Source organism: Lepisosteus oculatus, unplaced genomic scaffold, assembly GCF_040954835.1.
Source record: "Lepisosteus oculatus isolate fLepOcu1 unplaced genomic scaffold, fLepOcu1.hap2 HAP2_SCAFFOLD_198, whole genome shotgun sequence".
Taxonomy (NCBI): domain Eukaryota; kingdom Metazoa; phylum Chordata; class Actinopteri; order Semionotiformes; family Lepisosteidae; genus Lepisosteus; species Lepisosteus oculatus.
Genome location: NW_027167738.1, coordinates 16441 through 39729, shown reverse-complemented (window position 1 = coordinate 39729; position 23289 = coordinate 16441). Strand labels below are relative to the sequence as shown.

Here is a 23289-nt window from a genome sequence, read left to right as displayed (position 1 = left end):
CTTTCTTTATTTTTTTATGAGTTTTTCAATATGGCACCATTAGACAGGCGGTACATGGGGATAGTACATCGTGCTCTTCACGAGTCAATAGCTCTTCAAGCACAACAGCCACAGTGCTGCAACCAGGTGTTTTACACACCAGACAGCTCCCCTAACCTTATACAACCTCGCTTTGAGTTGTTTAACATTTCTTTCAAATCACTTGGGTTCATCAATCATTTGATCATTTTTCAGCGTGGAATAAACCTATTACTTGTTCCTTGGAGATTACCATCTGCTGATAAGATATGATCGCTATATTGACCATATACAATTTCTTGCATAAGGAATTCATATTTTGCATACACCGATCCCCCCGGAGTCCCAAGTGATTCTGGTTTTGGAAAGCTAAAGGACAATGAGCTTCACGATACCAGGGGGACAGTGGGTGGTCAAGTCTCCCCTAAACAATGGATCTTGTCAGATTATGATGTCAGTGCATTTAATAAATGTTGTTGAACTCTCTTTAGCCCAAATACAGAGGAGCCCAGACCCAGAATGTTACTGACAGAGAGTGATCTCATTATGTGTGTTTGGATTTTAACAACTATTTTTATTGTTTGCTAGAACCAAAACAATCTATGTTAGACATTTTCATCTTCAGCCAAAAATACAAACCTGTGTACGTAGTGTGGTGCAGGTTCTTGTCCCATCCTGCTCTTGGTCCAGGTTGGAGGGTTGCACCGATTCTGAATCTTGTTAGCTGGTATGGATGGGTTTGGGGGTGTTGATACCAGAGTGGTCCAGGAGGGGGATTCAGGTGTCTCGGGGGCATTCTTGTTTTTCTATGAGTTCAGGTTGATTCTGTTGGTTCTGTCATGAATCTCCCTCACGCAGGCAAGCGCTCCCGCATTCCCTCGAGCTCTCCCCATACCAAACGTGCACATGTCAATCAGTCCTCTACTTAAACCCTCATCTGTTCCCCGGTCATTGCTCACGATTGAGATTCTGTCCCGGAGCTTACCTACTAACTACGCTTTTGCCTTACTATGACTTCTCCCCTGGACCTCGACCCCGCTTTTCCGACAACTGCTTTAGCCACTCGATTTTGTACCTTCGCCTGTTTTACGCTTTCTCGGATCCTGACCCCAGCCTGTCTCTTCATTTACGCCTCTGCCTACCAACGCAACTTCTACGCCTTCCCGGACTCGGGCCCCTGCCTGTTTACTCCGACTACGCCTGCGTCTTGGGCCAACCCTACCAAGGGCACCGCATTGGATCCCTATCCTCAGCAGTCAGCCCCTGCGTGACAGGTTCTGAGTGTCTTGGTTACATCCGTTTGTGTGTATAGATGAAAAAGCTATTGAAGAGCACCCCCACACCCCCCACCCGTCTTGGTGGAAGTTGCCATGTTCAAAAAATCCTAAAAAGATAATTAAAGTTGCACACAACAAAGCATGACTGTGAAAGGTCAGGAGGCCTGCCTAGTGAGCACAACACTTGATTACAGTCAAAAAAAACATTAAAAAATAAAGAAATGTTCCACAACTCAAAGCGAGGTTGTATAAGGTTAGGGGAAATGTCTGGTGTAAAACACCTGGTTGCAGCACTGTGGCTGTTGTGCTTGAAGAGCTATTGACTCATGAATAGCACCCCCCAATCCCCATGTACCGCCTGTCTAATGGTGCCATATTGAAAAACTAAAATTCTTATTAAAAAAATAAATAAAGGGGCCACAACCACAGAAAGGTTGTATAAGGTTAGGGGACCTGTGTGGTGTGTAAAACACTTGGTTTCAGCAGTGTGGTTGTTGTATTTGAAATGCTATTGAGCCATGAAGACTACCCACCTATCGCACTGTGTTACCTGTAGTGTTATCTTCAGAAAATCATAAAAAAATAAAGAAAGGGGCCACAGCCACAGCAAGGTTGTACGAGGTTCTGGGGCCTGTCTGGTGTGTAAAACACTTGGTTTCAGCAGTGTGGGTGCTGTATTTGAAATGCTATTGAGCCATGAAGACGACCCACCCGTCCCAGTGTATTACCCGTAGTGTTATCTTCAAAAAATCATAAAAAATTAAAGAAAGGGGCCACAGCCACAGCAAGGTTATATAAAGTTAGGGGGCCTGTCTGGTGTGTAAAACACTTGGTTTCAACAGTGTGGGTGCTGTATTTGAAATGCTATTGAGCCATGAAGACGACCCACCTATCCCAGTGTATTACCTGTAGTGTTATCTTCAGAAAATCATAAAAAATTAAAGAAAGGGGCCACAGCCACAGCAAGGTTGTACGAGGTCCGGGGGCCTGTCTGGTGTGTAAAACACTTGGTTTCAGCAGTGTGGGTGCTGTATTTGAAATGCTATTGAGCCATGAAGACGACCCACCTGTCCCAGTGTATTACCCGTAGTGTTATCTTCAAAAAATCATAAAAAATTAAAGAAAGGGGCCACAGCCACAGCAAGGTTATATAAAGTTAGGGGGCCTGTCTGGTGTGTAAAACACTTGGTTTCAACAGTGTGGGTGCTGTATTTGAAATGCTATTGAGCCATGAAGATGACCCACCTATCCCAGTGTATTACCTGTAGTGTTATCTTCAGAAAATCCTAAAAAATATAAAGAAAGGTTCCACAACCCAAAACAAAGCTGGGAAAAGTCAGAGGACCTGCTTAGTGTGCAAAACACTTGCTGCATTGTGGGTGCTGTGGTTTAAATGCTATTGGTTTGTGAACAGAATACCCCTATCCCAGTGCATTGTGCCATATTAAATAAAAGCATGACAAAAAGAGATTCAGAATGCAAAGCTGTGTCAGTGTTCTGTGTAAAAAATCGGTTTGAACATCATGGGAGCTGTTTTTAATAAGCTGCTGAGAAAAGAATATTTTAATCTTCCTGCTGTCAGTAGTATTGTGAATATAGTTGACCCTTACCTGAATGAAAACAGGGCGTAAAGGAAGGGTTTCAGAAATCAAACAAAGCTTTATTCCCGTGCTTACAGTCTGGGTAATGGGAGACCGCGCTGTTCTGCTTCCTATGGTCATATACGGGTTTTTCGCATGAAGCCGTATTGAACAGTATTTCTCGCGTTGTGAACGTGTGCACACAGCGGTCCCCCGGGTTCCAGTTCGTGCGTAATTACGCATCGATGAAAAACCGGAGGTTTAAAAAAAGATAATTAGCTCACTGATAGTTTGATGTAAAGGCTGTGGAAATATCCACAAGTCGTGGTCTTTAAAATGCATTTGGTTTGACGGCGTTCTGTGCTTCCATTGCGAAGATATGGACAAAAGAATATTCGTGCATGGTCAAAAAAATGTCATAAAATCGAAAAAGTAAAGGCTGAGAAAGCATCCACAATGTATTTTATACACAAAACAAGCATTCTCGCAACTCTAAGAGGTTTCGTGAAAGCGCTACAGGCGTGCCAAAATCGTTTTCGAACTTCGAGCTAACTTTACCCCGGTAGACAAGTTTACCTAACTGCTCATGCGCCACTCAGTTGTAATTAGTCAAGAAATAAAGTCGAAAACCAGCTGCGGGTTTGAATCTGAACGTTTGAGATTTCAGCGCATTTTACTTACATTGACAAATGATAGAGATTCGAAGAGAGATCCTTCAGACCAGCAAGCAAACCCACGGCTATTTCGGTTTTCTATCTAGGCAACGTTGGTGTCTGCAATAGCATACATGAAAGCGTGATGCAATTTCTGTGGCTACATTTGTTGCACGTCATGCACAGTAAGAGTGTTTCTAACACCAAATAAAAAGTCAACAATTAGCGATGACGCCTTCTCCTCAGTTAACCCACTGAAACCCTTGCTGTTAACAGTTCTTTACTGCGTGGTTTACGAGCACCTACATATCGTGTCGGTTCTTTCAGCTTTATTCATTAGGTTTTCAAAGGCATAAGTAGAGCACCAGAGGTGCGAACGCAAAATGTGTGGTTACCTGAAGAATTGCTTTCAATGGCAGCGGGTCCAAGCGATTTAGCGTTTTTATAGTGCCGGGAAAGGAGAAACGGCACTTTGCCTTTGCCGCGCAGGCACAAGGCGACGTGCGGCAGACGCCGGAGTCGGCAAGTTCCGAACTTGCGCGGGGAGTCCCCAACGCACTTAACCACTCGGCCACGACAAAAGCGAGTTTGCTGCCGCCGCATTCCTCCTATAATCTAACACGGAGTGCGAGGTGGCTGCGGAAACCTTTTTAAAGTCGCTCTCCGTTAAAAAAAATACCTTTCACAAGATTCGTGCCGGCAGACAGACACGCCTCAGAGGGTTTAAGGCTGGCTTCACGTTCAAATGATAAAGTCCCCCAGTCCGGATGTCAAAATGCAACTTTGGCAGACAGAAAAAACATCAACAAACCACAAAAGGTTTTTACAAGCTGCACCACACTGCACTTTCAAAAGCATTTACATTCGTGTTAGACGCGGGAATTGCCTTTGATTTGCGCGCTTACGAACGCCATGGAAAACGAAACAAAACTAAAGCCCTCAGCTCCTGCACTTGATTATAATGCCGTTACGTGTCGAGGCAGGAATTTATGTCATCCTACCACTGCAACACGGGGAATAGAGAGAAATGAGTACACGCTACGAATTGTCTCTTATCAGTCCCTACAGTTGTAAGGCGCCTGGAAGCGTGCACCCCCATCATTAATCTTTGCGCATCTGTGCAAGGTAAACTCTGGAGCAGTCTTTGAAACGGCTCAAAGGAAACACGTGATTGATTCCATGTGCATCTGGGGTTCATTTCTTATTTACATTTAATTCAAGGGAAAGGCTTGGGTCAGTTTCAGACGGCCTCCAACAGCGAGATTCAAGCGCCCCACCTTCAGCCCAATCTGCGCAGCCAGAACGCCAACGGTTCCTATGCTCTCCGGGGTGCGGTTGTGACCCCGTAACCTAAAATGTTGGTGGCAGACAAATGGAGACTAAAAGGTGACGTCCTAGGACATGACTACATTGTGGGGATGGTGACCATTGCTTGGAAAAGAGTGCGAGGCCCCTTTAGAAAAACATTTTGTTAACAGACATTCTGCCTCAGCCTAAACACCTATAGCTTGCAAAGCGCATGCTATTAGACAGGCACCTCTGCAAGACCTTAAGAGTCTCTTAAACTAGTGATAGTAAGGTGTTCCCAATTGGCGATGTTCGGCTTTCAAATCATCTCTCCGTGGAAGCGCCGAGATGCAGCTGTTTAAGGCTTAGAAGCAGCTGACTGTTTTACTGCCTAACTGATCACTGTCAGTCAGGGAGCTCAGAGGTGAAAAGCCTGTCTGAGAGACAATTCGCCGTCGATCAGTTCAATATGTTCCGTACCAGCTCGGCGCACCTGAGATCATCTTGGTAGCCGTGTAGCTCAGATGAGTGAGAGCGTGTGTGTGTACCACCGTGATTGGATGCCGGTCCTTCTCAGGTCACAGTAAACCTTCTGCTGCCTAACTTTCCTAATTTTGTGGATCCCTTTGAAAAAGCAAAGGAAAAAAAAAACTGGCTCTTCATCAGCGTGATCGACCCAACCCAGTGTGCCCCAGTGGCCTAATGGATAAGGCACTGGCCTCCTAAGCCAGGGATTGTGGGTTTGAGTCCCATCTGGGGTGCTCCTGTCCCATTTTGAGCGTACAAATGTCCTTGTGATTTGCAAAGCTGCAACCCCACCTTACTCAGTGAGCGTCTCTGCTTTTCTCTCACATACAGTTGGGAGAAAAACTTTTGTAAACAGCCCTTTGGAATGATGTGGATTTCTGCATGAATGGCTCCTAACATGTGATCTTATCTTTATCTAAGTCATAATAATTAATAAAGAGAGTCTGATTTAACAAACAACACACGCCCAACATTTGACATTGCTGTTTCTTTATTGACCAAATGGTTTAAACAATCAAGGTCATTGATGGAAAAAGTACGTGAACCCTTATATTAAGGAGCTAGTGGAACCTCCTTTATGACAAAAACCTCAACCCCCACTTTCTGTAGCGGCTTGTCAGACCTGAGCAGCGGTTAGGAGGTATTTTGGCCTATGTATATTTTTGGGATGTCTTGCGCTGAATGGCCTGCTTCAGATCACGCCACAGCACTTCAATGGGATTGGGGTCAGGACTCTTACTTGGCCATCCCAACATACGGAATTTCTTCTGTTTCAGCCACTCTGTTGTTGATGTACTCCTTTGTTTTTGTCATGTTGTAAGACCCAGCGTCTTTTGAGTTTTAGATCACAGGCAGACACCCTGACATTCTGCTGTAGAATTTCCTGATACATCTTGGAATTCATCGGTCCCTCGATGCCTCCGCCATGCTTCCCAGGTGGGATGAGGTTTTGGAGTTGGTATGCGGTGTTTTGTTATCTCCAAACATAACGCTGTGCACATTTACCAACAAGTTCAACTTTTGTCACGTCTGTCCACAGAACATTGTTCCAGGAGTTGCTGTGGAACATCCATGTGGTCTTTAGCAAACTTGAGAGGGGCTGTGGTGGTTTTTTTTGGGGGGAGAGCAGTGGTTTCCTCCGTGGTGACCTCGCATGATCACCACTCCTGTTCAGATTTCTTCTTATGGTGGACTCATGAACACAGACGTAAGACAAAGTAAACCACCTGTTTCCTAGATCCCATCCCCAGTCAGCTAGTCAAAGATTCCCTCGAAGGACTGGCAGGACCTATAATTAGTATGATGAATGCATCGCTTGCGTCAGGCGTCGTACATGATCAATTTAAGGTAGTGGTTCTTAGACCGCTCCTTAAGAAGTCAAATTTGGATCCACAAGTTCTTAACAACTACAGGCCTGTCTCAAAGGTCCCATTTCAATCTAAAAGTCTTGAAAGAATAGTTGTTGCCCAACATCAAATGGATTCAAATAATATACTTGAGAAATTTCAGTCTGGTTTCTGAAACTGCATTAACAAGAGTCGTAAATTATATTCTCTTAGCTACTGATGCGGGGAATACAACAGTGCTAGGTTGCAACAGTGCTAGGAATGCAAACTTTAGGTTGCGCTTCTTCATGCTGCATCATTGGCATGAGTGGAGCTTTTTAAACGTCTGTACTTACTGCGCCCCATAAGAAATCGTTTGTCCCTGTTCAAAAGAGATTGTGCGATGTCCTGCAGCGTTCGCAAAGCAAACCTTTGACAGTTTGAATAGAGGAATTTATTCTGCTTCCTGTGCGTGCAGTAGTTACAAACTTGAACGTCTTTACACGATCTCCTGCAGTTTTCAGTGGGCAGGCTTGGTCAGATGGCTTGGAAAAACGCACTGTTTCGGCTCGGGAAACATCATGAGCAGTGTCCTGCATGTTTTCTGTGTATAGCTGTCTTTTAACGCATACAGAATTCATTCGAAATCATTGATTTCTCCAATTAACAAGGGTCCCTTAAATGATGAGTCAAAGTAACATCTAATCGGATTAGTTTCCTTAGAGCTGGTTCAGAGTTTGCTCAAGAGTTTACCTTTCACAGATGCGCAAAGAAGAATGTTGGGGGTGCACGCTTCAAGGCACCTTACAGCTGTAGGGAGTGATTCGAGACGATTCGTGGCGTGTGCTCGTTCCCATATACCATACGCCCCGGCGTGCAGTGCTAGGATGACGTACAATACCACTTGGGCACGTAACAGCGTTATATGCAAGTGCGGGACGTGAGGGTTTTCGTTTGTTCGTTTTGTTTTGCTCTGCTTTGCTTTGTTTTGCTTTCCATCGCGTGGGTAAGAGCGTAAATAAAAAGGCGATTCCTGCGTCTACCACTAATGTAAGAGCTATTTCAAGTGCGGCGTGGTGCGGCTTTTCAAATGCTTGTGGACATTTCTCTGTTGTTGATTCTTTTTTTGTGTGTAACAAAGTGGCATTTTCATGTCCGGACGGGGAGACTTTATCATTCCGACATGAAGCCACCCTTAAGTCCTCTGAGGCATGTCTGTCTGCAAGGCTTGTATTTTGGAAATGTTTTTTTGAAACGGAGAACGACTTTGAAATAGGCTTCCGCCGGCGCCTTGCGATCCAGGTAAGATTGTAGCAAGAACGCAGCGGTGGTGGGGCTTGCTGTAGTCGTGGCCGAGTGTTTAAGGCGATGGACTAGAAATCCATTGGGGTCTCCCTGCGCAGGTTCGAATCCTGCCGACTACGTTGTCCGCCTCCAGTTGGTGTGTTCCGGCGCAATCAAAGAAGCGCGCCTCTTTGCTGTTCCTGGTGGTTTTAAAACGCCCAATCGCTTGTACCCGCTGCCTTGGAAATAAATTCTTCAGTGTCCGCAAATGGCATTTTGCAGCTGGAAGCATGTCGACGCTTTTTGCACAGAGCACCAAAAAAGCGTCTTTTTTGAAGGCCCAGACACTGAGCGTTGGTGGTTCAGTGGTAGAATTCTTGCCTACCACGCGGGAGGCTTGGGTTTGATTCCCGGCCAATGCAGTGGCTTTTGCAGCGAGTGGCTCCATCACTTGCATCCCCTTGCAACTCGCAACTGAAAACCCACTGAAACTAAGCAGGTGTGAGCCAGGTCAGTACCCGGATGAGGGTAAGCTACAGGGAAAAACAAAGCTTCCAGCTGGAAGCGGTGTTAATGGTGCCGGCGGGGGGGCGCTCACCCTGAGGTCTGTGCGGGTCCCAATGCCCCAGCATAGTGACGGCGACGCTGTGTTGTAAAAGGGCGTTGTCTTTCGGATGAGATGTAAAACCGAGGTCATAGTGCTCTGTGGTCATTAAAAATGACCACCAAAACCTTTGACAAAAGCTCTTGGTAATTGATGGTCTTCAAAAATGCTTCTCCTTTAGGTACTTTTTAAATCAGCTGAAAAATGCTGTGAAATGGGGGGACACTTCAGGCCAGTGTAGGATTTGGGTTACAAGAACCATGAAACTGCACGAGAAAGCCCGTACACTGAATTACACGGCTTTCTATTCAAAGGAGGGCAAAAGAAATTCCCTGAGTTCGATTTTTTGCAGCACAGAGAGGACCACTGTCGTGAGGCCAGTTAGCTCAGTTGGTTAGAGCGTGGTGCTAAGAATGCCAAGGTCACGGGTTCGATCCCCGTACGGGCCAGGTTCTTTTCTCCTCTCTTACCAAAGCTGTTAGGTTCCTTTCCGTGGTGAGAGGGGTTGTCATGCAACGCTGCCACATAGTGCCGACAGACGAGTGTTGCAGGAGAAGAGAAAAGTGTTTGAAGATTTAAGAGTGTCTTAGGTGGAGCCAAAATCAAGTGTCACAAATGTAAGTGGTTGGATTTCCAATGTTTAATATGGTAAAAATAAGCGGAAGTTATCTGCCGGTCATGGCACAGTCTGCCATGCTTTTGTCATATACTGTAAAGTGGTGTCGAACTGGAGCCTCACCATTTGCATATGTGAGGCTCCAGTTATACATCGAGTGTCACATTAAATTACAAAAATGAAGAGAGTTAAAGCAGCTGGAGGGGTTTTCTTACAACTTTTAAGCTGACACAGTTTTGGAAAATGTTTCCTTCACGCTGCACTGTACAACATAGGCAGCCAAGAGTCTCTAAAACAAAACAGAATGGACAGATAGGAGAAAATTCCCACTCGTCCTGAAGTTCCCAAAATCCAGCACTGAGCGTAAACAAAGTGTCTAAGTAGCGTGGGAATGCTAACCCTAACCCTAGCTGGAGTTTGAGCAATCCAGCACTGAGCGTAAAAAGATGAGTCAAAGTAACGTCTAATCGGATTAGTTTCCTTAGAGCTGGTTCAGAGTTTGCTCAAGAGTTTACCAAGAGGACATTGATTCGTCAAATATACGTATATTCACGGCGAAAATACGGCTATACGTATATATACGTCGCCTCGACGTATAATCAACGTCAAATTGCAACCGTAAAATTGACGACATTAATAAACGCATATATAACGTCGAAAACACATCTAACACAGTGCCTGAGGCTTTTTACTGTACGTATCGTGTGTGCCGCAACTAGGAGTATACGGCTCTCTGCACAGTGTACGAAGTAAATTATTTTCGCAGTAATTAATTTACACGTGTATAATAAATATAGTAAATATAATAAATTAATTACTGCGAAAATAATTTTCTTCGTAAATCCTGCAATCCAGATGATTGGGGCATTGGTGCATGGCTACAGTCTGTGTTAGGAACATGGAGAGGGTCTCTGGTTCAATACATATTTGTGGGTCTGGTATTATTCGTTATGATCATATCGTTAATATCCTGTTTGAAAAACATGTGGACTAAAGCTGCTGCTTCTGTGCTAATTGTACGCCCTGAAGGGATCATGAAGGTCAAAAAATGATTTCATGGGAAAGGTTCTCTTATCTAGTGGCAGAACCTGATGGGTAGAACAATATAGTTTTAAGGGGGGTTACCCTTGGGAGTGATTCCCCTAGATGCAAATGATTTTTGTGGTTTGTTTGTTCATAATAAGATGTTTTGCAGGAACGGAACAAAGAGAAATTTTACAACTTCAGCTAGAATTGTTCTGCAAAACGCCACAGCTGAGGCAGGGGAACAATGTGTAGATTTTTCTAAGAGTTATTACCCAGTTGTTGACCAATCTGTTGACCAAAGTTGACCAAAAAAGCCTAAGATTATGCTGGGCTCCAGCCCACAGGGATTTACCTGTGCTGTAAGAACTAATGAGTGAATAAGGAGACTGGATTCTGGTGAAAGACTTCAGGAAAAAGAAATGGTGTTCACTCAGGTGGAGGGGGCTGTACCAGGTGCTGCTGACCACTCCCACTGCTGTGAAGGTCACAGAAATGGTGCCCTGGATTCATGCTTCCCACTGTAAAAAGGTCACAAACGAACTGAGCAAAGCGCAGGAGTGATGTCTCCACAAGGACAGATGGGGATAACCTGCTTGGGACTGATGTGCACAGCCCTTTTCCTTTTTATGTAGAAGCCTGTCACCACCCCAAAAGAGGAAGAATCTAAACATGAAGCCTCTTTGTATACAAACTGGCTGAATGAAACTGATAATGAGGGGGATATGAGTAATTTGTGGTATAAATTTATAAATCATACTGTAAAGTTAAAGAAATTTAATGCATCTTGTTATATATGTGCTTTAATGCCTCATTCTACAGCCTCACCCATGCGACTTTTTATGAAATGTACTCTTTTATTAATATCACGTTAGAAGGCTTAGACGCTATCAAACAAGAATTAAGGGGAGTTAGATTAATGGCACTTCAGAACAGGTTCGTGCTGGACCTTCAAAATGCAGCATCTGGAGGAGTCTATGCTTTAGTAGGAGACTCCTGTTGTACATATATTCCAGCTAATGACGATGATTACGGAAATCTTACGCTCGCTATTCAGCATTTGAAAGAACTAAAAGACAATGTGAATAAACAGAGAGGCATAAAAGATACACCTGCTTTTCTCTCCTGGTTAGAATCACTGTTTGGGCCAGGGGGAATGTTTTTCTTTTAAGTTACTAACACCGATTATAGGGGCTGTGATACTTGTCTTCCTGTTTTTATGTTGCTGTATGACATGTATTATTCCAATGCTTCGAAATATGGAAATATGGTACCTAGGGGGATAAACTGTTCATCCTTCCAGTCTGGAGAATTGGCAGCTGTCTGACGTCAGTAAGTGATCCTTAAAAATTAATAGTTCCATGACAGTGTGCATCACCAGAAAATCAATTTCAATGCATTAAAACTCTTGTTATCCTTCTGATCATTGAAGTGTCATTGCCCCAGCACTGTATACTCTTACTTTTGACGCCTGTCTGAAGTTGGATCCATTTCTAAGAATGGTGACTCACATATCCTCATGCTCAACTTTGGCTCAACCACACAAACTATGAAGATAATCATCTGCTTTTGCTCCAAGATTTATGTTACTAGGCTCTCTCCTGGGGATCCTCGTGTTCAAACATTGCCCTTATTGTGGATGATCCATGACAGAATTCAGGGAATTCAGAATTCTGATACCTCAGCTCAGATTCTGACTGGGCAGACTGTCATTGCCTGGTGTGAATGTGTGCATATCTGTTTTTGTGCATGTTCTGTGGCCTGTTGTACAGTACATCACAAATGAAAGGGAAATGGAAAACTAAAATAAGACTCAAGTGTTTTATCTTTCATTAACAGTGTTTCATTAGTATCTATGCTAGATCCTGTCATCCACTGCTTACCACGACAGGCTCTAGCACGGGATAGCAGCTAATACATTTAACAATCTCACTGCACAATGTTGTATATTCAAGGGCTGATCTTCTGTACTTTTTCTTTCACTTTTCATGTCTTAGAAACTCAGTCCTGCCAGGAATAATCTGAGAACAAAATCAATCTGAGTGAAAATCTAAGCAGAGGAAGATTGTTTTACAGAGTCAACAAGGTCTAATTCAAGGTCATCAGCACTAACAACATTCTCTCTGGAGACAGGCGATAAGAAAATTGAAAGTGTGTATTGTTACACAACAGCAGAGACTATGAGTTATGCTATCATGAGAGTGCTGATGGATTTTTTTCATTGCTTAGTTTTGCAGGTTCTGTACATTTGAACATTCAAAGTGACTAAAGTAAAGGAGTTTTCCCTTTTTACCACATAATTCCCAAAAATCAACACTAATAGAAAGCCTAATTCCAGCCAAGATTCAATTACAGTCTCTCAAGCATTCCAGCAGTGGATTTCATGACTTCAGACAGCCATCTTTATCAGTGGAGAACTCAATGCTCTGAGGTTTACTGGCAGAGTCTCACACTGGGTAATATGTTGGTAAATAATGTCCTATGGAATTCTACTATTGATAAATTCTACTATGGAACTGGGATGTGTCCTGAAAAAATCTTCTATGATAGTGGTACAGTCCATCACACCCCACCTACAGCCTTTAAAAGAGAAAAAAAAACTGACAACAACAAAGTAAGTCTGTGGTGTAATCAACTAGGTCTTGCAAACATACTTAACCTCTTCCAGCTACCAACATTACAAATGCTGTTTACACATTAGATGGTTATTTTTTGGCTTCTGATATTATGGTGGAAAAAGAGCCCTGGAATCTTTGTAGAAGGACAAAAGACAGAAAGAACAGGCAGTGTAACCATGGCGAAGAGAAGGGAAATATTGGAGAGAGCTTTTTTCATACACTTTTTATCATTGTTTTTCCAGCCCAACAATGATCAACTAATATGGGCAGGCGTCCTGTGCCAAATCCAATCTACCTTTCTTCCAAGCATACAGGAATGTCAGTGAATTAAATATTGACATGTGAAAATACCCAAAAATATGCAATCACACATATGCAGTTTGAGCAAACATAAGACAATACCCAAGTACCACAAACTACCAGGCATCATTAGCAGTTCAGGTGGGGAGCTGTGTCAGCATGCGTAGGCTGCAAAGGAACAAGTAATAGGTCTATTCCATGCTTAAAAGAGAAGAAAGAAAACACAACATTTCAGCCGTGGAGCCCTCACACCTGAAGAAGGCTCCACGGCCGAAACGTTGTGATTTCTTTCTTCTCTTTTCATCTAGTGTCATTAGCCAGTTCCTGTCAAAATAAAATAGAAAAGGATAACATTCTAGAGAGAGTTTGAAATACCAAGGTACAATTTAAACCATATTTCTTCCACTACAACCACAATATTTTGGAGAGATCGCTGAGCCTAACTGTTCTGGCATGTCCGTTAGCCTCCGTCCTGCTTCAGCAATGAATGCAACGGGGCACATTCTGAGGGAGATGCGGTCAATCAGGTTACAGGAAAACCACGCTATGCTTTTTTTTGAGATCCTGAAAAGGACAGAGGGGCCATGTATATGTGTGCAGCTGGATATGTAATTGCAGGTGGCGTAGCAAATTCTGCTGAAGCCCCACTGCCTGGTGTGGATGGTAGCTGTGCATGTTGCAGCAGAATTGTGCATGTGAGATCAAGGGGGCATGTCATGTGTTTGATCACTTCACTCCCTTCCGGAAGCACGTGATTCCCTGAGTCCAAAAAATTTGTAAGTTCTTTGGATGACCTGTGGACCGATCTTTCACGATGAAGAATTCCTTAAGAAGAATAGATCTCGGCCCACCATCCCAATGCCTCCATCTGAAAACAGCAACCTCCCACTGCCCTTAGTCTGCAAGGCAGTCCTTTCAAGTGCGATGATGACGCCGGGACCTTCGTTGCCTATTGTACGAGCTGAACTTTTGTGCTCATCAATTCAAGGCTCTTTCCATCAACTCATCTTGTCTTTTGACGCTTCATGTTTTGTGCTCCTTTGACTATCGGCATATCGGGTGACTGCAAACACTGAAGTTCTTGCTTACGGAGTGTGGAACAGTGTTTTCAAGTGATCGCTGTTCTGTCATGTTGACGCCGAGTGAATCTTTCTTTGGCAACATGGGCAGGCTGACAGCAGCGCGAGCTAAAGTAATGGCAAATTTCTTGACTTATTTCTGAATGTGAATGTTCTTTAGAAAAGGGATGCGGCGTTGCTTCTCCCCCGTGTAAAGGTCACGCATTCCAGACGTGGTTATGAGCGAACAGTTGCCGCAAGTGTTTGAAAAGAGCAAGAGAGGAAGCAGCCCTGCCCCGTGTGAGGATCAAACTCAGGACCTTCAGACGATGAGACTGACGCGCTACCAACTACGCCAACGAGGCCAGCTGCAGTACACAGCTGGAAAGTTTGCCTCATATGGATTTCAGTCGCCCGTTCCCTAATCTTTAGACGCCCTCTGCTGGATGTTGCATTTGCCTTTTGATCTCACCGATACTTTTTTGGTCTGTTTCTGTTGCGAGTCCGTTTTTCAGATCTCACCTAGCACAAGTCTCTCTGGCTGAAGTGGCCTCTCTGCTTCAGCATCGTGCCCTCACTCAGCCATTAAAAACGTCACTCGGACTTCTGACATGCTGACATGAAATGTCAAGAGAGAGTGGCGGAGACGCTCAAGGCAGAGAGAAGATGAAGAGGGGGCGTGGCTGCAAAATGATTGACAGCTGCATGACGCTCTCCATGCAAGGCGTGACCACAGGCTAAAGGACACCTTTCGGCACATCAAGCTCTAAGCACACACCTGGAGGACGTGGTAAATGATCCCGTTATCTCTCGCATGCAAAGCGAGCGCTGTACCATGCAAGCTAACCCCCCTCGCTGGGGCTCATGCCTCGGTGTCGCCTAGTGCCGCTTGTTCCCCTCTTACCGGGTGCAGTTCACTGCCCTTCGTCTGCAAGGCAGTCGTGTAATTGCGGCTTTCTTGACTTATTGATGAAGGTCTGACTGGACGAGCGAATGACGCCTCTCCCCCGTCCTCAAGCTCGCTGACAGAATAAAATGGAAAGTGCTGCCGTGGCTCATTGGTTTAGGGGTATGATTCTCGCTTAGGGTGTGGGAGGTCCTGGGTTCAACTCCTGGATGAGCCCTTGTGTGCTCTTTTTGTCCTCGTCCACAAGACTGGGAACTGCATGGGCGAATGTGAAGAAGATCCTTCTCGAACGTGCAAACTGTGCGAGAAGAGGGGGCGCTTGTTTCCAGCCAAAACTTCTCGCGTGTGAGACGAGCTGACCATCGCTGCAGGAGGTGGGAGGGTCACTCTGGTAGACAGGGCTGACCTTCGGCAATAGGATTTATACTCTCCAAGATGATATTTGCACTTTCTGGAGAGGCGATTTTCTCCACTTCAGTAGCCCGATTTCGTCGATTGCGTGGAGAGGGCTGTAGAATGTGGCGGCGCCTTTCCTGCTCCGTCCATGACAGGCGTGCTGGTCTCTGGAGAGAGAGCACGGTCCATCAGCACACTCCAATAAAGGCACTGGAAGCAGCTGAATCGCAATGGCGAAGCTCAGCGCTGGGCCGCTGGGCACATCTTACCACCGTTTCCGTAATGTAGTGGTTATCACGTTCGCCTCACACGCGAAAGGTCCCCGGTTCAAAGCCGGGCGGAAACAGACTTCTTTTGTCGCCACGCACAAAAGGGGATTGGGGATTCGCCTAGCGCTGTGATCGAACAGACCCACTCACCTCTTAGTGTGGCGGGATCTGCACAGTGCATGTCGCAGCGCATCCTGCTTTCACTTCAATGCGCGTCCTGATGTACCCCGGTCTCCCGCGTGACAGGTGGGGACAGGTGACAGGTCCTATACTAACGAGGAAGACATCGCTCTCTCCGACCCCCGGCATCGTGTCCCGACCCACCGTGCTGGAAGCCGACGGGTGCTGTGATTCCTTTACGGAGCAGAAATGACAACCGAGGAGCCGAGAGATCATTTCAGCATTTCGCGTCTGAACGGAAAACACAAACGACCAACTCAGAATGACTTGCCTTTGACGCTTTTCAAAGCGTTCTTTGTGCACGGCGACTGCGCCGCCTAGCAGATACAAATGGGTTGTACAACTTTAAACTAGCAAATGGAAGACGGCTAAGCCCCCTCTCTTTTAGCCCAGGTTCGATCTGTCTCCCAGAATCACCAGGGCGCACACACACACACCCGTGCCGTTGAAGTGCTCTGCTTCATTTCTAAGGGCAACTCAACATTCACTCCTACCCCGAGTGCAGAAAAGACAGTGTCTGCAGCAACAGCAGCTCAGGTCTCTGCACAGGAGCTAAGCTGCCCCCATCTCCTCTGCTCTGCGGCTCCTGTGGAGTGGAGTCCTGCCTGGAGCTGTGTTTGCAGGCGGTGGCTCCCCGCGCCCTGTCTGTGCGTCGTGAAATTAATTAATAACGTTAATAAATTTATAAAGTTAATAAAGTTATAAATTAGAAATTAATAACGATATAATTATATTCATGTACCGCAACACAAGAATAGTACACGCTGTACATTGTCTGTCGATAATGTTTCTGTAGTGCTTTTTCAGCACTCAGCATATGACTGTGCTGGTGGTGCTGTGGGTTAGGTTCCTGACTTCCATATCACACGGTCTATGATTGAATCCCATCGAACTATGACTTTACTTTTTAACAAACATTTCTTTGAAAAAATGAAACGTTTCCCTTGGTCAGAGATTAAATAAAACCTCACTTTTTTTTTGAGGTTTTACTGTGCAGAGTGAGGTTTTACCTCACTTTTTTTGAGCAGAAGGTTTACTGTGACCTGAGAAGGGCCGGCATCCAACCACAGTGGTACACACACACGCTCTCACTCATATGAGCTACATGGCTACCAAGATGATCTCGGGTGCGCCGAGCTGGTACGGAACATATTGAACTGATCGACGGCGAATTGTCTCTCAGACAGGCTTTTCACCTCTAAGCTCCCTGACTGACAGTGATCAGCTAGGTAGTGAAACAGTCAGCTGCTTCTAAGCCTTAAACAGCTGCATCTCGGCGCTTCCACAGAGAGATGATTTGAAAGCCGAACATCGCCCATTGGGAACACCTTACTATCACTAGTTAAAGAGACTCTTAAGGTCTTGCAGAGGTGCCTGTCTAATAGCATGCGCTTTGCAAGCTATAGGTGTTTAGGCTGAGGCAGAATGCCTGTTAACAAAATGTTTTTCTAAAGGTGTGTCCAAGTGGCTGCAAAAGGGCAACACTCCCGGGGCGCCGTGGCTTAGTTGGTTAAAGCGCCTGTCTAGTAAACAGGAGATCCTGGGTCTGAATCCCAGCGATGCCTTCTTTGTTCTGTCTTCTCGAACAGTACTGGTCATTATGGACAACCGCCTACGGCTAGACTTAATTAAATGCAAGTATTCATTTCCTGTCTTTAACGGGACTTGTTTTTCTTAAAATGGATGCAACTTGCAAAACATGAAATACAAACCTTGCTAATCAGCGCTAGCGGCTGGCAAATAAAAAAAGTCAGCAATGTTTTTTTCTTTAACCTTAACCCTACTAATGGAGAAGAGTTAAACGACCGAGTTTATGCAGCTTAAACGGTGCGCACGTCGGGTTCTTAGCTGAAAGGGTGGTAAATCACGCTCACCCCAGTCCTTAATCTTTTAAAGAGGATACAAAATTGAACCTAGTCGCCACATCACATACATCCTGTTCAATGATAAAAAGGTAACATCTATCCTCGCTCCAGACTAAATCTCACGTTGAGGGCATATTTTTTTTCACTTTACCGTGAGTCGGGCTCGGCTGCACAGAGGAGAGAGCAGAGCAATGAGGTCACGGGGACAGGGGAATCACACGCTGGCGGTTTGAATACGCGGAAGATCACTGAGAGATCCACAGTACATGGACCCTCCGTGCGCCATCAGTCCGCACTCCGGACTCTGAATCCTGCCATCCGAGTTAAGATCTCGGCGGAACCTGAGGCGCAGGTCCTTCTTAAAACGTAATCTGGTGAGCATTTTTAGAATCGTACTTGTATAGATGTAGCCTTTAATGTGTTGCTAGGTTAAAATTGATGACTTCTTGTATTTCAGTAGGCAACTGCCCTCTTGATTTCGGATTTAATTTCTTTATTACAGGGGCGCTTTTATGAAGATAGAGTCATGTTCAGGTACTTTGCTTGATGGAGGAAGCTCATTTCGGACTCTATGATCTGCTCACCTGGAAAGGTCTGCTGTACTGCTACAAGAGAGAAGTAGAGTCTGGAAGAAGGGACAATTTTATGATGCTTTGGAAGGTAATGTTTTTTTTCTTTGAAATCGAAATGAATCAGAATATCAGTGCAAAAGACAAACTCTTGGTTTGGTTTAAAGAGATATGGTTTTAAAACAGACAACATGTAGAAAACAGGTGTTTCTCACTTTTGGAAAAGAATGGACCGGGGGTAATATTTTACTAGTTGCAGGGCTGAGCTCACTGGGTTACAGTCCAGCAGCGTCACACCAAGGCCAGTGGCGCAATGAATAACGCGTTTGATTACGACTCAGGAGATTGTAGGTTCGACTCCTACCTGGCTCGGGTCATTTTTAAACGCATCGGGCTGCTCCCTAAGTAGTCTGTGCTACTTACTGCATTGTAATTGTACCCAGTAAGAGATTTCCTTCATGTAAATGAACTGCACCTGACAGCTTTAGAAAAACACCTGGGCTCAGTACGGTGCTGAGAGCTTAGCGTTGCTGTTTTAATTAGCACGCACTGCATCCGCTATGGACCCGAACTTTTCAATTATTCCGATCAGTAAGTCAACACGTAGTCCACATGAAAGGTAGAAATATTCTCTTGTCTGTCTCTTGTTTGTATAGAACTGAATGTCCCTGACAATGTACTGTTAGTTTTAATTGAAGAACGGCATTTGTGTTCAAATATACCAGACAAGTTTACGTAACTGCTCATGCGACACTCAGTTGTAATTAGTCAAGAAATAAAGTCGAACAACAGCTGCGGGTTTGATTCTGAACGTATGAGATTGCAACGCCTTTTACTTCCATTGACAAATGATAGAGATTCGAAGAGAGATCCTTCAGACCAGCAAGCAAACCCACGGCTATTTCGGTTTTCTATCTAGGCAACGTTGGGGTCTGCAATAGCATACATGAAAGCGTGATGCAATTTCTGTGGCTACATTTGTTGCACGTCATGCACAGTAAGAGTGTTTCTAACACCAAATAAAAAGTCAACAATTAGTGATCACGCCTTCTCCTCAGTTAACCCACTGAAACCCTTGCTGTTAACAGTTCTTTACTGCGTGCTTTACGAGCACCTACATACCGTGTCGGTTCTTTCAGCTTTATTCATTAGGTTTTCAAAGGCATAAGTAGAGCACCAGAGGTGCGAACGCAAAATGTGTGGTTATCTGAAGTCTTGCTTTCCATGGCAGCGGGTCCAAGCGATTTAGCGTTTTTATAGTACCGGGAAAGGAGAAGCAGCACTTCGCCTCTGCCGCGCAGACACAAGGCGACGTACGGCAGACGCCGGAGTCGGCAGGTTTCGAACCTGCGCGGGGAGTCGCCAACGCATTTCGAGCCCATCGCCTTAACCTCTCGACCACGACAAAAGCGAGCCCGCCGCCGCCGCATTCCTCCTATAATCAAACACGGACTGCGAGGTGGCTTCAAATGTTAAAGTCCCCCCGTCCGGATGTCAAAATGCAACTTTGGCAGACAGAACAAACATCAACAAACCACAAATGTGGACAAGGATTTTACAAGCTGCACCACACTGCACTTTCAAAAGCATTTACATTCGTGTTAGACGCAGGAATTTGCCTTTGATTTGCGCGCTTACGAACGCCATGGAAAACGAAACAAAACTAAAGCCCTCAGCTCCTGCACTTGATTATAATCCCGTTATGTGTCGAAGCAGGAATTTACGTCATCCTACCACTGCAACACGGGGAATAGAGGGAAATGAGCACAAGCTACGAATTGTCTCTAATCAGTCCCTACAGTTGTAAGACGCCTGGAAGCGTGCACCCCCATCATTAATCTTTGCGCATCTGTGCAAGGTAAACTCTGGAGCAGTCTCTGAAACGGCTCAAAGGAAACACGTGATTGATTCCATGTGCATCTGGGGTTCATTTCTTATTTACATTTAATTCAAGGGAAAGGCTTGGGTCAGTTTCAGACGGCCTCCAACAGCGAGATTCAAGCGCCCCACCTTCAGCCCAATCTGCGCCGCCAGAACGCCAACGGCTCCTCTGGTCTCCGGGGTGCGGTTGTGACCCCGTAACCTAAAGTGTTGGTGGCAGACAAATGGAGACTAACAGGTGATGTCCTAGGACATGACCACATTGTGACACTCGGTGGGGATGGTGACCATTGCTTGGAAAAGAGTGCGAGGCCCCTTTAGAAAAACATTTTGTTAACAGGCATTCTGCCTCAGCCTAAACACCTATAGCTTGCAAAGCGCATGCTATTAGACAGGCACCTCTGCAAGACCTTAAGAGTCTCTTAAACTAGTGATAGTAAGGTGTTCCCAATGGGCGATGTTTGGCTTTCAAATCATCTCTCTGTGGAAGCGCCGCGATGCAGCTGTTTAAGGCTTAGAAGCAGCTGACTGTTTCACTACCTAGCTGATCACTGTCAGTCAGGGAGCTTAGAGGTGAAAAGCCTGTCTGAGAGACAATTCGCCGTCGATCAGTTCAATATGTTCCGTACCAGCTCGGCGCACCTGAGATCATCTTGGTAGCCGTGTAGCTCAGATGAGTGAGAGCGTGTGTGTGTGTGTACCACCGTGATTGGATGCCGGTCCTTCTCAGGTCACAGTAAACCTTCTGCTGCCTAACTTTCCCCAGTGTGCCCCAGTGGCCTAATGGATAAGGCACTGGCCTCCTAAGCCAGGGATTGTGGGTTCGAGTCCCATCTGGGGTGCTCCTGTCCCATTTTGAGCATACAAATGTCCTTGTGATTTGCAAAGCTACAACCCCACCTTACTCAGTGAGCGTCTCTGCTTTTCTCTCACATACAGTTGGGAGAAAAACTTTTGTAAACAGCCCTTCGGAATGATGTGGATTTCTGCATGAATGGCTCCTAACATGTGATCTTATCTTTATCTAAGTCATAATAATTAATAAAGAGAGTGTGATTTAACAAACAACACACGCCCAACATTTGACATTGCTGTTTCTTTATTGACCAAATGGTTTAAACAATCAAGGTCATTGATGGAAAAAGTACGTGAACCCTTATATTAAGGAGCTAGTGGAACCTCCTTTATGACAAAAACCTCAACCCCCACTTTCTGTAGCGGCTGGTCAGACCTGAGCAGCGGTTAGGAGGTATTTTGGCCTATTCCTCTATGAAAAACTGTTTCAGTTCATGTATATTTTTGGGATGTCTTGCACTGAACGGCCTGCTTCAGATCACGCCACAGTACTTCAATGGGATTGGGGTCAGGACTCTTACTTGGCCATCCCAAAATACGGAATTTCTTCTGTTTCAGCCACTCTGTTGTTGATGTACTCCTTTAACTTTCAACTTTTGTCACGTCTGTCCACAGAACATTGTTCCAGGAGTTGCTGTGGAACATCCATGTGGTCTTTAGCAAACTTGAGAGGGGCAGTGGTGGTTTTTTTGGGGGGGAGAGCAGTGGTTTCCTCCATGGTGACCTCGCATGATCACCACTCCTGTTCAGATTTCTTCTTATGGTGGACTCATGAACACAGACGTAAGACAAAGTCAACCACCTGTTCGCTAGATCCCATCCCCACTCAGCTAGTCAAAGATTCCCTCGAAGGACTGGCAGGACCTATAATTAGCATGATGAATGCATCGCTTGCGTCAGGCGTTGTACCTGATCAATTTAAGGTAGTGGTTGTTAGACCGCTCCTTAAGAAGTCAAATTTGGATCCACAAGTTCTTAACAACTACAGGCCTGTCTCAAAGGTCCCATTTCAATCTAAAAGTCTTGGGAGAATAGTTGTTGCCCAACGTCAATCGTATCTGGATTCAAATAATATACTTGAGAAATTTCAGTCTGGTTTCTGAAACTGCATTAACAAGAGTCGTAAATGATATTCTCTTAGCTACTGATGCGGGGAATGCAACAGTGCTTGTGCTTCTAGATCTTAGAGCTGCCTTTGACACGGTTGACCTCTCTGTTTTGTTACACAGGCTTGAGTTTGAGGTTGGCTTATCTGGAACCGTCCTTCAGTGGTTTACTTCACATTTAACTCATCGTTTTCATTATGTTCAAATATCTAATAATTGTACTGCTTCATCAATGTCACCAGTTCAATTTGGGGTACCAGAAGATCAGTGCTGGGACCAATATTGCTCTCTCTCTCTAGATGCTGCTGCTAGGTAGGATAATATGAAAAAATAATATGAACTTTCATTCATATGCTGATGACACTCAAATAAACATTTTGTTTACACCAAACGACAACTCTTCTATTATCAGTTTAGTTAAATGCATTAAGGAAGGAAATACTTGGATGTGTGAAAACTTTTTGTTACTCAACTCTGAGAAAAATGAGGATCTGTTGATCGGAGGCAACAATACTGATAGGACTACTATAACTTCAGCACTTAACTCAGAGGATTTAAACATTTGCCTCAAAGAGACAGCACGTTACCTAGGCGGCATATTAGACACAAGGCTCTTAACAACTTGCATTGTTAAGTGCCTTGGGACAACCTTGTTGTGAAAGGCGCTATATAGAAATACATTGATTTGAATTGAATTGACAATGTAAAATGTTGTGTGTGTTGTTTGTTAAACAAGACTGTCTTTATTTATCAAAAAATAAAAGGAATTTGCTAGGAATGCAAACGTTAGGTTGCGCTTCTTCATGCTGCATCGTCGGCATGAGTGGAGCTTTTTAAACGTCTGTACTTACTGTGCCCCATAAGAAATCGTTTGTCCCCGTTCAAAAGACATTGTGCGATGTCCTGCAGTGTTCGCAAAGCAAACCTTTGACAGTTTGAAAAGAGGAATTTATTCTGCTTCCTGTGCGTGCAGTAGTTACAAAGTTGAACGTCTTTACACGATTTGCTGCAGTTTTCAGTGGGCGGGCTTTGTCAGATGGCTTGGAAAAACGCACTGTGTTTTGGCTCGGGAAACATCATGAGAAGTGTC

The 23289-nt window shown here is 44.8% G+C and overlaps 4 non-coding genes across 4 annotated transcripts; all 4 read left to right on the top strand.

Moving 5' to 3' along the window:
* The first annotated feature begins 5503 nt into the window (after positions 1-5503).
* trnar-ccu (transfer RNA arginine (anticodon CCU)) lies at positions 5504-5576 on the top strand. The gene has a single exon. It is a non-coding gene; the product is annotated as a tRNA-Arg (tRNA).
* Positions 5577-8303: 2727 nt separating this feature from the next.
* Positions 8304-8374, top strand: trnag-acc (transfer RNA glycine (anticodon ACC)). The gene has a single exon. It is a non-coding gene; the product is annotated as a tRNA-Gly (tRNA).
* A 557-nt stretch (positions 8375-8931) lies between these two features.
* trnal-aag (transfer RNA leucine (anticodon AAG)) lies at positions 8932-9005 on the top strand. Its single transcript has one exon. It is a non-coding gene; the product is annotated as a tRNA-Leu (tRNA).
* Positions 9006-21007: 12002 nt separating this feature from the next.
* Positions 21008-21080, top strand: trnar-ccu (transfer RNA arginine (anticodon CCU)). The gene has a single exon. It is a non-coding gene; the product is annotated as a tRNA-Arg (tRNA).
* The last annotated feature ends 2209 nt before the right edge of the window (positions 21081-23289 follow it).